General features: G+C 40.8%; 1 long non-coding RNA gene across 1 annotated transcript in view; it reads right to left on the reverse strand.

Moving 5' to 3' along the window:
* Positions 1-426: 426 nt before the first annotated feature.
* LOC130153284 (uncharacterized) overlaps positions 427-13,374 on the reverse strand; it is a 72,788-nt gene continuing 59,840 nt past the window's right edge. Inside the window, exons 4-5 of the long non-coding RNA XR_008823298.1 lie at positions 990-1,103; positions 427-523 (exon numbers count right to left, since the gene is read on the reverse strand). This is a non-coding gene — a long non-coding RNA (uncharacterized LOC130153284). The remainder of the gene's footprint in view (positions 524-989; positions 1,104-13,374) is intronic.

Raw genomic sequence — 13,374 nt, forward strand, 5'->3', positions numbered from 1 at the left:
TTAACACTGTTAGCACCTGGGAGGCAGGTCTGATCTCTGCAACAATATCTTTATTATTTGCTGACCAGAGTCACTGCAGTCACTTACAGCAATGATAATCTTTCTTCATTATACCTGCAAGCAGATGCCATCGAGGTGTGACTGACAATCATCCCTTTCAGAGTAAGCGATCACAGAGTTTTCCATTGCTTTCACATCCATTGGCTCCTTGTTTATTAATGACACAGTTGAAATTTTAGTGTTGCCTCTGCTCAGGCGGAAGATAACAAAGATTTACTTGATTGACACCTGTCATTAGGAAAGTTTCTCTTACAACTCAAGTGGCAAAATAATGCAGTCTTACTGCAAATCAAGTTGCCAAAATTAAAAAAAAAATAAAAATTAGTTTACAAGTTAGCCAAGCAGAAGAAAACTTGCCTGTGTTTTGAAAGTTCTTCTGGCAAGACACTGGAAATGCATCGAGCAGCATAAGAACCCCTGGCAGTCATTCATTTCTGGTCTCAGACAACCAGCTTTTCAGTTCCTAAAAGAATTAATGCAAAAATAGTGTTTCAGGGCTCCTTGACATACCAGAGCAAGCAGCATTAGTGGAAACACCAGGAAGGCAGTTATACCTCCAAATATACCTAGTCTTCGGACAAAGTCTATGGTCAGCTCAGCTCCAGTTCATCTCTTAGATCTTTCTCTCTCTTTTTTCTCTGATGAAAACCAATGGAGGACAGTAAGGAGGAAGACAAGATCCTCTCAGACTCTCCTATATGTGGCACAAGGTGCACGTGACTACAGATGGGTCTGCAGAGGCTACGGAGCCTGCAGAGCTGCCACCACAAATCTGCATCTTAAAATTGTACAGAGCAGCTCCCACAACATCTCCCATATCTAAAATCTACTCTATATAAAAAAACAAAACAAAGCAAAACAAAAAAAATTGTCTCTTGGAAGAAGACAAGTCAAACATAACTCATTCCTTTATTCTTTTTCTCTCTTACCATGCTTTACAGATGATTGTTTCATCTTGTTCTTCTGTTTCCAAGAAAGACCCTTCTAGATCCTCAGGCAATATTCAGAGCAGGCAGATTTTCCTTTGAGTGTTCAAGGCTGATCTGATCAATTAAAAAAAAAAAAAGGTTACAGTATATTTTAAACCAAATACCCCATAGTATAAAATCTCAGAGGTCATTCTATAAGAAAAATATTTTTTGTTACCAAATAAATGCAAAGAAATGATAACAAGGATTCAGCACAACCCCCTTTCTCATGTGTCCTGTGGGATTTTCTGCATTGTTCTCTCTGTCCAAAGGGTTTAAAATGCAAAAGTAAGGTTGCTGAAGTCCTGGGCATGTGAGTTCTGCTCTATGGCTGAAAACAAAGTGCCGCAGATCACACAAAATTCTTTCCAGCTGTTCGGCCTCCCCACATTTTTGTCCTTTTTCACTCATGAAAGCTACGAATTCTCTCCAGCCACAGAATTTCTCCCAGCATGTGATGCACCACAGGGCCCCACAATCTTATCTGAGGCTGTTTGGGACCAGCTGCAATGTAAACAGTCTTCACCACCAGGACTCCCCTACAGCGTTTAGAGTCTCTCTTGGAACAGCAAGTTTCCAGTGAAGTACAACCGCTTCCTCAAGATGAGTGTTCCCTAAGGCTTCAGGAATCAGAGCTGACATAACGTGAAATTTGCTTCCCCCTTTACCAACCCTAGCTAAATAAACTCATCGTCTGTATAGTAGGACACACTTCATTTTCCTGTCCTTCATTTACTTCTCCCTCTTGTTGATTCCAAAAGGAGACCACATAGACCAACCATCACAGCCAATTTGATTTCCAATTTTCTGGGTAGCTTTGCAATCACAGTCCATTTGTCACCTGAATGCAGTATCGAATTTGCAGCCTGGGTGTGAATGACTTCTGGAATTATCTCCCTTGGACAAGACACCAAAGCAATTCAAAAGCAAGTAAACAGAATGCAGAAATACCCCTGAACAGGATTATGTCAGGTTTCTAAATCCTAATCCTGTTACTTCAGCAGCTATCCATTTCTCTCTTCCTTCTTCCCTTCTGGCTAACATTTTCCTACCCAGAACTCAGTTCAGCATCACCACAACAATTAAATATACTCTGTAAACTTACTAGGACTGCACGAACATTTAGAGCCCGGCAAGCTGTATTGTAACACCAAAATATGTTTTTGACAGCCACTGACCCCAAAAGCTGATGTGATCAAATACATCTCCCCATGAAAGAAAGAATAAGACTGTAATCAGGTTTACCATTTTAAGGAAAATAAATCCTAATCCTTTGCCATTCCATAGTATTCCTCTAATTGCTGTTTCCTTACACATTCAAACATCTACAGTTTGGTTCCATTGTTTGAACGTCACTTGGAATCAAATCAGTGTTGCAGATACAACGTCTTTGAACCTTTTAGTCCAGCTGTGAACTTTGAGCTTAATCCTTTAGGGCGCCCTTGTCTAGCAAGCTTTAATGTATATTAAATTTTCTAAAAGGAGAGCTAAGTGGTCAAAGCAAGATAGTGCAAGAGTCTGTGTTTCATAAATTAATAAGCATCACCAACTGCATTGCTTGACCCTTTAAACTCTGTGAAATTAATATAAGTAGACAACCAAAGTGCACTTGGCCCCTGAAGAGCCTTGGAAGTTCACTTAAGCAATCCAAGTTTCCTTAAAGTTTTATAAGCCAGCTTTTAAAGCGAGTCCTTTGTACTTATTACTGGTGACAGTGAGCATTACAACAGCCAATGAACCTTTGCTGACTTCCGACCCCAATATGGTAGAGCACAGTTATCAAGGGAAATATCAGAATCAAAGCTTGTATATTACATTGAGGTCCTGACTCTTGAAAGAGCCCCCCATAGACTCTTCAGAGTACGTCAGTGAAATAAACAGCTAATATTCTCAGACATCTACTTATGATGTACAGATATTATTGTTTATTTAAGCACTTTTGGCATAGTACCCCACCCATAAAAACTGAAGCCTCTTACAAAGAAAGCTGTGGTACTCATAGTTCCCTTGCAAGAAGACAAAATTTTAAGATCTTTTATTTAGCCTGGGAAAACCCTCTGTTTGGCGGTGGCGAGTCAAGCAACACTAAGTCTTCATCTTAACCGATTAATGGATTTAAATTATTAAATGGCATTAGGTAGGCATGGTGAGGAATACACTGCCTTCTCAGCTCTCCGTGCAGGGTGAGACTGCCTTGAACAATGAAGAAAATGTGTATCCACACCTACTGTGTTTTGGCATTAATCTTGCAGTGACTTGTAATACTTGAGTTAGCATCCTGTAGAAATAAGATATCTCACCATTGCCAGCTGATTATATTTTTCATAATGTAAAAGGTTCTTGCTGAATTATTCAGGTGTTTTTCCCACTGCTTGAAGAAAAAAAAAAAAAAGAAAAAAAAGAAAAAGACAGACACAGAAAAGCTAGCTAAGGCAGCCAGGTATCTAGGAATAAACAAGCTGACAGGCAGTGTGTCCAGTATTAGTAATTATTATTGGATTGTAAAGCCCAGTTAATGATGACGTTTAGGCTAAACTTTTCAAAATGGCAAGCAGAATTTCAAAAAACATCAAGGTGATGAGAAAACACAAGATTATCTGCTGAAGGGCAGCAAACTCCTATTGCATGTATCCCCCTCCAGCAGTGAAGTCAGGGAGGGCATGTGTTATCTGTTCTCCCCACCTGTTTAGAACATTTGGGTGAAGCTTTTGGGGATATTCAATGGCACTGCTTTCCATTTGTCTGCCTAGACCTGGATGCTGACAGAGACAATAATATCACAGCACGGAGAAAATAAATACATAAACATACATACTCATTTTATACATATTCCATACACATTTGCACACAAGAAATAAAACCCAAATAGACAGCAGAACTCAACTATTGGGAAATAATTTATGAAATTTCTTGCCAGAAAGATAACAAGAAGCAGCTGGAAAAACAAGGTACTTTTGAGGAATGTGGCTTACAGCTTCCACCCAAAGTGAATGTTAGCAGGGACAGTGTGGTGACAGGGTTGCAATCCCTGCCAGGCAGACATCTAGTCTAAGAACAGATAAGTTTGTTTAGCAATTCCCCGATTATTAAATATAAATTGGACCACAAGTGAATCTTGAAATACTTTGGATCTATTCTGTCACATGTTGCTCCACTTCAGTTTTTTTGTGAGTGTAACCAAGCAATGATTATTGAAGATGGAATCACATGAATTGATCATCATCGATAACACAGCTAATTTAATATATCTGTATATAACTATGGCCACCTACAGTGGAAGTAGAGGTTTAATTGCATGGACTGATACTGAAAGAAATGAAAGTGTATTCAAATGAATCCCATGCATGGACTGGCCGTATAATCCAAGGGACCACCCTAGAGCATAAGCAAGTAAATAACAAAACTGATGACATAAGAGAAAACTATTCCTACATTCAGGACTCCTTCATTTGAAAACCAGTTACTTATGGGCCTGCTGGTTGCTGCCTTTCCTCAGAGCTATTAGTCTTCTGGCTTGCAAGCAGATCACCAGCTGGTGTTAGGAGGAAATGTCCACAAGGAATAGAACAGGGCATTTCTTAAGGGACGTGACAAAAAAGGTCTGCATATCCTTCCAAGGAAGGAAGGTCAACTTTGTAAATCCCAAATTTTCAACAGCAGCTTCAGAAGGCTCTGGTAAATGCTCATTTAGCTCTGGTAAAATAGGATCTGCTTAAGAAAGACAGACTGTAACTGCTCACTAGTTCTCTTTTTGAGAAAACTATCTGTGTTACTCTGTCTGGGGTGGAAGCGAGACAAATGTCTCCCAAATACGAAAGGTGCTTTCTGTATTTGGAACAGCTCAGTACTAGAGAACCTACAGGAGCCTGGAGATGAGATATTAATTTGTTTTCCACCTTTCCCTAGGAGCTTTCCAGGCTTACAGAGCTGATGAATGAGCTCTGTCTACCCAGTTCCCATATTCAGTCAGCCCTGTGACACACCTTTGTTGTTTGGTTCCTTGGACCAGAAAAGTCTGGGGAAGTCTCAGAATGGCCATCCAAGTCACTAAGGTCTTCTGCAGACCACATTTCATTAGCCAGCTGGAAAATAAAAGCCTCTTTTATCAAATCCCCTGGGGCTAATTCATATTGAAAATAATTTGTTCTTAACACTTTTAGAGGCAGGGTTTAAAATGATGAATGAAGAAGAATATTCTCTGTCATAGGGTTTTGTTTGTTTTTCAAGTCCTTAGAGTGAGTTTGTGATCTTTGCAAGTCTAGTACTAAGAGCACCGTCATTTTCCACTGAACTTGCCACGGTTGCCTTATGCAGAAGGCTGACTACGTCTTGCAAGAGAAAAGTACACATTCATTTGTTATCCTGAGAGTATATGGTCAGAAAATTTCCATAACTAAGGTAATTAATTTGGGGTGAAGATCTAAATTTTCTTTTTCTTTCTTTGGACAGCATCCAGTACCAAATACTGCAAACCTGTTTATGCACACTCCTGCCGTACAAAAGGCTTTTATAATAACAGGAAATAGCCAAGGTATGTCTACCTTCATGGACTGGTTTTCTGTTTTGTTTTAAACTGCTGATCAATTTTCTCTTTGCAATGTCTGTGAGGGGTTTACTTTCTAAAGTTTTGGGATGTTTTATCTTCCCTTTCAATTTTGCAAATTTTCAAGTGCTTTTATTTATTTCTCAGGAAGAACAGAATCAGGCTCTGAAATGTAATTAAAGCTTGTATAGTTTCCACTTTCTAGGCAAATTTTCTTAAATACCAAAAAATTAAAACATGAAAATTGGTTTTGATCAAGTGCTTTTCAGTGGCTAAAAAATGCCAGTGTGTTATCAACAGCTTCAAAGTTCTCAGCAGAAGCGAGTACAACTTCTATGAATCAACAAATCCTTTTCTGACAATTTTATCTGTGAAGCTGAAAAATCTAACAGAAAATGCATAGGAAGAATGCTGTAGCAAGACTAACAATTAAAACCACAAATACTGTACCTGGATCAGAAATTCCATTTCCACAGTAAGTGAACATTAATTTAAAGGATACAACTTAGTAACTACGAAGAGCATTAAATGTATTGGCTGTTGTACATTACATTGTACAAACAAGTTTTAATGAGAACAAATACTGCCGGTCCAGCCCCACAAAGACAGCCAGACACATAACTCCTATCAATTTCCCTTGAATGATCTACTTGAGGGTGCAACCACCACTTTCTTGTTTAGACTTAGCTCAGATACCTCTGTGCAGCACTACCTTGCAATCCACAGATATGCTTTGGTCCTTCCAGCCCACCGGCTCTTGAGACCACAGGTGTTTTAGGGTGGATAATTCACTTGCGATGGCTCTGGCTCTGGGGTCCCACCTTTCTGCCTTGCAGCCAGAGGAAGCCATGCTCCGTTTCCCCTACCTACCCATGAAGATGACCTTCACTTCCAGCCTCCTGCCTCCAGAAGGGCCAAAAGGGGAAATCCTGCCTTATCAGCTGTGACCACAATGGAAAGCCATGGCCATCTTCCACTCTTAACCAGGAAAGTGTTTCATTTCATGTGACTGCTTTGGATTGGGTGTGCATCTGCCTGAGGGAATGCAGTGCAACTTCAGCCTCCCTGTGTATGAGGTGGAAATGACCTGGGGGTAACCCAGGTGATTCTTTTCCAGCAGGTAAAGGAGGGCTTGAAAGGGGAAAAATTGGGATTGGACCTTAACATGTCCCTTATTATTGATATTAAAGCAAAAAGAGACACACAGGCAACATTGAGGGGCTAAAACTCCAACCAGTAGAAAAAGGTCCGGTATCAGCTGTAAGCTCTGCCAAATAATAAAGCCTAATTAATACAATTCTGCCCAGGCAGGCATTCACACCAACACTCCATTTGGGCTACTGACACTGCAGCAAATTCAAATATTGAGGTAGCCCCCAAAAGAAACCCCTCCTACACAGACCAAACACACCCTACAGCCCCTACAAAGGAATAAGACTTTTCCACAGCTCCAGAAATATTCATTTGACAGTTTCTCCTTCCTTGGCTACAGCTCTAGTAATTGATCTTCTCTATTATTTTTCCTCATTCTTTCTCTCTTACATTTAAATATGTCCTTCATATTTCTGGAGCACTTTTTTTTCCCCCAGCCTGTATCTCCACTGTTACATTATTTTTTATCTCTCTCCTCTATTCTTCAAGTGTGAAAAGGGTTCTCTGTTCTCTAATATTCATTTTTCTTTTTTTATTCTCCAAGTACTTTCTTTCCCATCTGTAACAGCCCCTAATATGCACCTCCATTCGATTTTACTTACCCAGCTTGAAACCCTCTCATTCTAATTACCTTTTCAGTTTTCTTCTATTTCTCCCTTGAGATGTCTCAATTAGTGTACTTTTTCTTACTGGCTGTCACCTCTGAGCTACAAGGTGGGTCTAACTCCAACTTAAACCATGCAGAAAATAAATGAGGAGCCGTTCTTGGCAGCCCTGCTGAAGGTGGTGTTACTTTACAAACTAGTGCACCTTTAATAGATGATAAATGGGCAGAAAAGTGGCCTTGTTAATGCAGCAGCCCTTGATTTGGTTGCCATGCCGTGTCCTTTCATTACTCAAAGATACAGGAAAGGCAACCTATGCTAAGTCCTGGGTGATGTAATTCCATACAAAGAGAGTGAGTAGAGGCTAATTAACATAGTTCTGGTCAAAGCCTGAAATTAACTCTTGTCTTTAAAGACCAGAGCTAAAAATGTCATTTGTCTTGTCCATAATTATGTTTAGAGGTAATTATGGTAGCAGAATAACAGCAAGGAGTCTAGGAGTGGTTTTTTCTCCCCTTTCTATCTCTAGCAGAACTCTAAATTCTATTTCTGTCAAAGAGAACTGGATAAAAATGCAGGTGACATCCACAGTACATTTCTTTGATTAAAATTGGCACTGTCATATTGAAGTTCACACAGAGCTTTCAGAACCGGAGGAGTAAATTCTCTCCCTACATGCTCCCATATAATGGGAAAAAGAGCACCCTCCCCACTGCAGCCTGTACTGTGCGGCAAAGGGGAGATGTGTGCCCAGCTGATTAAAGTACCAGGCTTGGGCCCAAGAACGATATCCACAGGAACGTGTCCAGGCCCATACACATGTCCCAGGTCACTTTAAATGACCCGAGATATCTACACAGCACTGACAGCAGCCCTTGTCCTGTATTAGCACAGCATTACCTCCAAATTAAAGCATTTGCTTCCTGGTCAGGTCTGACCATACTGCATCCAGCTTTCAGCCCCATTTGTTCAGAGCCAGGATAGCTATCTCTGTATTCTGCAAAACAGACATACCCCAGATGTTTGAACCCACTTATTTAAATTAAAAGAAAAAAAAAAAAAAAGGTATTATTGTTGTTATTATTGCTGCTATTATTAAAATCCCAGCGGCATATGCTGCTGTCATCGTTCAGTTGTCCTGAGATCCATCTACCTACAGTGCCTGTTTCACCACCATCACTGAAATTTATGAGTACATCAACCATTAGTGGGTTGGAGGATTTATCTGTTCGGTATGGTAGCACTAATTTAAAGATTTCAAACTAAACTTTTCTAAACTTTGTATATTCTTGGATCAAAGCTTGACACTGAAGCTAAACTTCTCCCAAGGGTTTATTACTGAAAGAAACTTAAAATACCTGATATACCTAGACCTATTTATGTATACACTCATTTTTCCAGTTACTGCATTTATCTAAGGTGGCAAAAACATTTAGATTTCTACTGCACTGGGCCTGAAAGGTCTCCATGTGATACAAAATGCATATATACTGGGCACGCATTATTGGATTGGCTGCTGGCAAACACCAAGGTCTGTAACACAAATGTATGCAGAGCGGATTCATTTGGTCCAGATTTCTCTGAAATTACTACATTTTACAGTGTAAATTCAGTGAATTCACCCAAGGACCCATAATATCATTTTTGGCACAAGTACAAACTAAGGTATAGCTGTGATTTCACTGAGATGATGATACTGCATATAACATGTTATAGAAACTTTTTGGAAGTAATGGACGAGGAAAGATCACCTGCGCAGACTTTTCTAATGCTTCTAATGGAACCACGTCTGCCATTTTTACTAGTATCCTTCGTGGCAAGCAGGGAATCAGGGCAAAACTTCCTCTGAAGGGAACAGACCTAAGGGTCCCGAAGGCATTCTCCCACTGTGCCCCAGGCAGATCTTAGTCAGTCTTCAGAGATCAGCTCCACTGGAGTACCAATTTAAGCACCAATTTAAGCAAAGGGTATAGGAGTTCTGCCTCAAAAAAATGCCCAGAACTATGGCACCCTTTTGAAAGCCTCATTGTAAAGTCAAAGGTGAATTCCAAAAGACCTGTATAGCCCTTGAGCTGTAACTTTCCAGAACTCCAGAAAACTTCCAGAAAGTAGGGCTCCTGTCCTCAAAAGTATATCTGTTTTTTCCCAACTATATCAGTTATCTAATAAAATTTATCCCTTCTCCCTGTAGATATCACCTCACATACCTCTTTAGACCTTCACAGCTATTGCATTACTACTACGGCCTTTACAAGTGACAAAAATATCTTTACGATGACATCTGCCAGTATCACCTGTCAGACACAAGCACCAAAGCCCTCAAAGCCCATCTGGAAAAGCTGCCTCTTCCCGTGATATTTTTGCACCCTTCATGAGATTTTCTTGCAAAATTTGGTAATGATTTGTTTAAACACAAAAAAGCTTAGGAATTACACGTTACTCTGACATCTGTTACATTCAGGCTCTCTTCGGGGTCCTGTTAATCAAGTTTCATCCATAACTAGGTGGAACTCCAGAGCTTCAAACCTTGCAATGTTACCATTTACGGGACCTTCACCGATGTTACAAGGTACGTCTCTCAATTCATAAGAGCAAAGACACTTTTCTGCAGCACAAGCAGCCTAGCTCATACTCCTGGGAGAAGTGCAAAGCACACCAAGTATGAAACAGAAAACCATATTGTGACTGAAGTGATCTACAGACAGCAAAAAACAACCCTGAAACAAAACCATATTCTGCCTCTCCCTGGCACAGCACAGAACTGGCAGAACCAAAGATGTGATCTGAAAATAAAAATCTTTTGGGTTCATAGCTAGCTGCCAGTCACCAGGGGCACATGTGACACTCTTCTGACCTGCAACCATTTCACACTGCACCAGGAGCTGAATACTGCAGGGCCACTGCTAGGAGATGGCTATATCTCAGTAAGCACACATGGCCCCAACCATGAGGTTTATCAGTGTTTAGCCATGTTAGCCCAGGACTGGCAAGCCGAATTGCTCTACATGGTGAACACTGCATCAGGCTCTGAGGTTGCTTGCATCCAGTTACTGAAGTATTTTTTCCCCATCTGCACCGCCCTGAGGTTCGGTGTGGCTGGACCAGTGTAGTGTCATAGGGAAACTTCTACAGCCTCACCATACTGGAGAGATCAAACTGGAAGAGATCTTAAAGGCCCCCATGTCTTTAGCCATGGAACAAATCTGTTTCACTTCAAATTGTTAGCTTGCACAGAAATTATTTATCCTTTCCTTTTGATACAGGAAGATCATAAGATGCTATGGCCTTTGAACAGGGCCCAGCTGAGCAGTCACTGGCAGAGCACTTTCTCCTTGGAGATCAATAGGTCTGTGTCAGTAAGGTCATTCCACCAGTAGCAGCATCTAGATCCACAGTTCCCAAACTGTACTACACATACCACTGCATAAAGCCATTCCAAGGTGACTTGCTACCACAAAGGGGCTCACTGTCTTTCCATTCGTATTGTTTGGGCATGACTGATACCAACTCTTGACTCTGAGCTTACAGGATCATGATATTCTTCTCCTTATCATCAATGAGACATCTAAAATAGTAAAATACTTTTACTGAAGCCCTGAATTCCTACTGAAAACAAAGATGCGTATTTGGAGGGTAAAAGAGAGGGTAGAAACAGAGGTCCTGGTTTCTGCTCAGCATCTAGCAGGCTGAAACCCATCAATGCCGCTTCACTTCCAGTTGTTAAGTGAAGGAACTCCTTTCCTCTATGGAAACCTTAAATCAGCAGGAACTCATTTGTTACAGCTGCTTCCCTGTTTCTACTGCTGTTAGAGAGCACCTCAGTCTTTCCAGTGCAGCACAAACCGACACAGACAACTCTAAAATGTCTTACATGGCAGCTCCAAATGCTTAGAGTTTATGTAAAGCCATGGAGCCAGCATGATAAGATCTAATTACCAAGCAAATTAGTAAAAAAACAGCTGCAAGGTTTGCAGAAATGTCTGGAAGTGCAGAGTAAATGGCCACAATTGATAGAGTTATTGCACAGGCATCCTGAGGGCACAGTCTGCAGCGCCTGAGTTTAACCAAAATCACTGTCAACAGTTGTTGTTTTCTCCATTCTGTTAAATGAAAAGAGCATGAAAATGATCCTGCAAACAGCCATTTAATATTCTCATGCACATGAACTGCAATTATCAGCAGCAGCAACAACAAACTGCTGTAATGTGTTCATGGTTAATCAATTCAATTGATCACTGTTTATTAAATAAAAACCTGCTCTCTAAACAGTTCTTCTCTAAGCATGTTCTGGGGATTGGGGCAGGGAGGCTAACTTTCCTTTTTTTTTTTTTTCTTTTTTTTTTTCTTTTTTAAGTATGCTGCTAGGAAAATCAGGAGACCAACTGATGTTTTTAATTTAAATCCAACCTAAGAGAAATGCTAGCAACATACAGTGCCTTTACACAAGCATTAGCTTAAAAGAGGTTTGAATCAGCCTAGCCACTCCCTGGAAAAGCTACACTGAACCTGATTCGTCCCTATTTTAAAGGCTTTCAAGACATGTTGGCAACAGTCAGTGTATTTATCCAAGAGACAGTCATGACCAGGTCAGCTCAAGATACCAGGAAGCGGGCCATTGATAATGCAGATTAGGGGGCACGCTTTATTCACATCAGCACTGTAGCATTGATCACCCCTATTCTGCACCTTTAGAACATAGATCGGAAATCAATGAATTCCAGGCTGGAGAGATGCTGTAGATAACAGAAATCCTCTATAGCCAGTTATCTCCCTACAAGGAATAACGATCTTGCACAGAATTGAATGCTTTAAATGTACGAAGAATATACACTACATTACAAGTTCAATGGAAGACTGATAGCCAGATAAAAGTCTGGGCATATCCGCAGCCCTGAGCTACTTCCAGCACTTAAATGCTGCACTGAGAACTTCCACCTATGGTGCTGGAGTCCTCCTTGCCCTTCCATCCCTCCAAACAGTGCAGAAGGGAGGAGAAGGGGAGTGTTGACACACAAAAATAACCTCGTGGGATTTAATTAAGACTACTGAACCCGTGTCACTTGTAATTTATGGCAGATTTGAACCCATGCCTCCAGAGGGAGAAAATGAAGGCATTTCCAGTACATTAGCCGACTTCAATAGCAAAGCCAAATCTGACGTCCTGTGACCCCCGAGTGAACAAAGACTAAGGAGTCCCTGTTATCCCAATTATTTCTGGCTAGATTTGTGAGATGTTTGCACTACCCTAGAATCCAGCCACAACCAGGTACCCGCCCTAATGGGGGAAGTGCAAAGCCTCCTCATGCCACGAAACTCTTGTGAGAGCATTAGAAACCTCCAGCGAAATTGGGTCATTAATGGTATGTTCCATGGAGAAAAAAGGATGTGGGGCATATTCCCTCCCCTGCCAGCAGACACCTGGCCTCCACAGGAGCTAAGAGGAGGCTTACGAATAAAGCTGTGCAAATATCTGGCTTTGCCTTTTATGGCTGAAGGGGAGGGGGAACCCAAAAACTTAGGAAAAATGCTTTAGGTCAACTAAAATGTTTTGTTCAGTCTTATATCAGGTGTTTCACCTTTGATCCTTTGGAAGGCTGGGGGAAGGGTGAGAACATGCTTTCTTTATTGGTCAAAATGAGGTATATTTTGCAACGGAAAAGGTTAAAATTTTTTAAACTGTTTTTCTTATTCTTGTTTTTCGAACAGAATTAATTAATAACTATGCAGCCAACTTCCAGGTAGGTTCAGCTGAGCCAAAATTATGTGTCTCTTCAGGGATAGGAGAAGAAATCATTGAAATCTTTCCCTCAGAATAACTTTCACAGAGGTGTTTCAGGGAACTGAAAAGCAGAGATGCCTTCTTTTTTTGAGTGGCCAAAGTGAACAAGTTCAATAAAATAATATTAAAAGGAAAACTTTTCACCAAGATGAGACAGATGTCTTGCATGACTGACCAGCCCTGAAACCAATAACATCGCCACCAGCGAAGCCGGGAGCTGCGGCAGTAGCAGCAGCCTCTCTCGTCTGACCTGTTTGAGAGAAAGGG

The sequence above is a fragment of the Falco biarmicus genome, chromosome 7 (genome assembly GCF_023638135.1).
Source record: "Falco biarmicus isolate bFalBia1 chromosome 7, bFalBia1.pri, whole genome shotgun sequence".
NCBI lineage: Eukaryota > Metazoa > Chordata > Aves > Falconiformes > Falconidae > Falco > Falco biarmicus.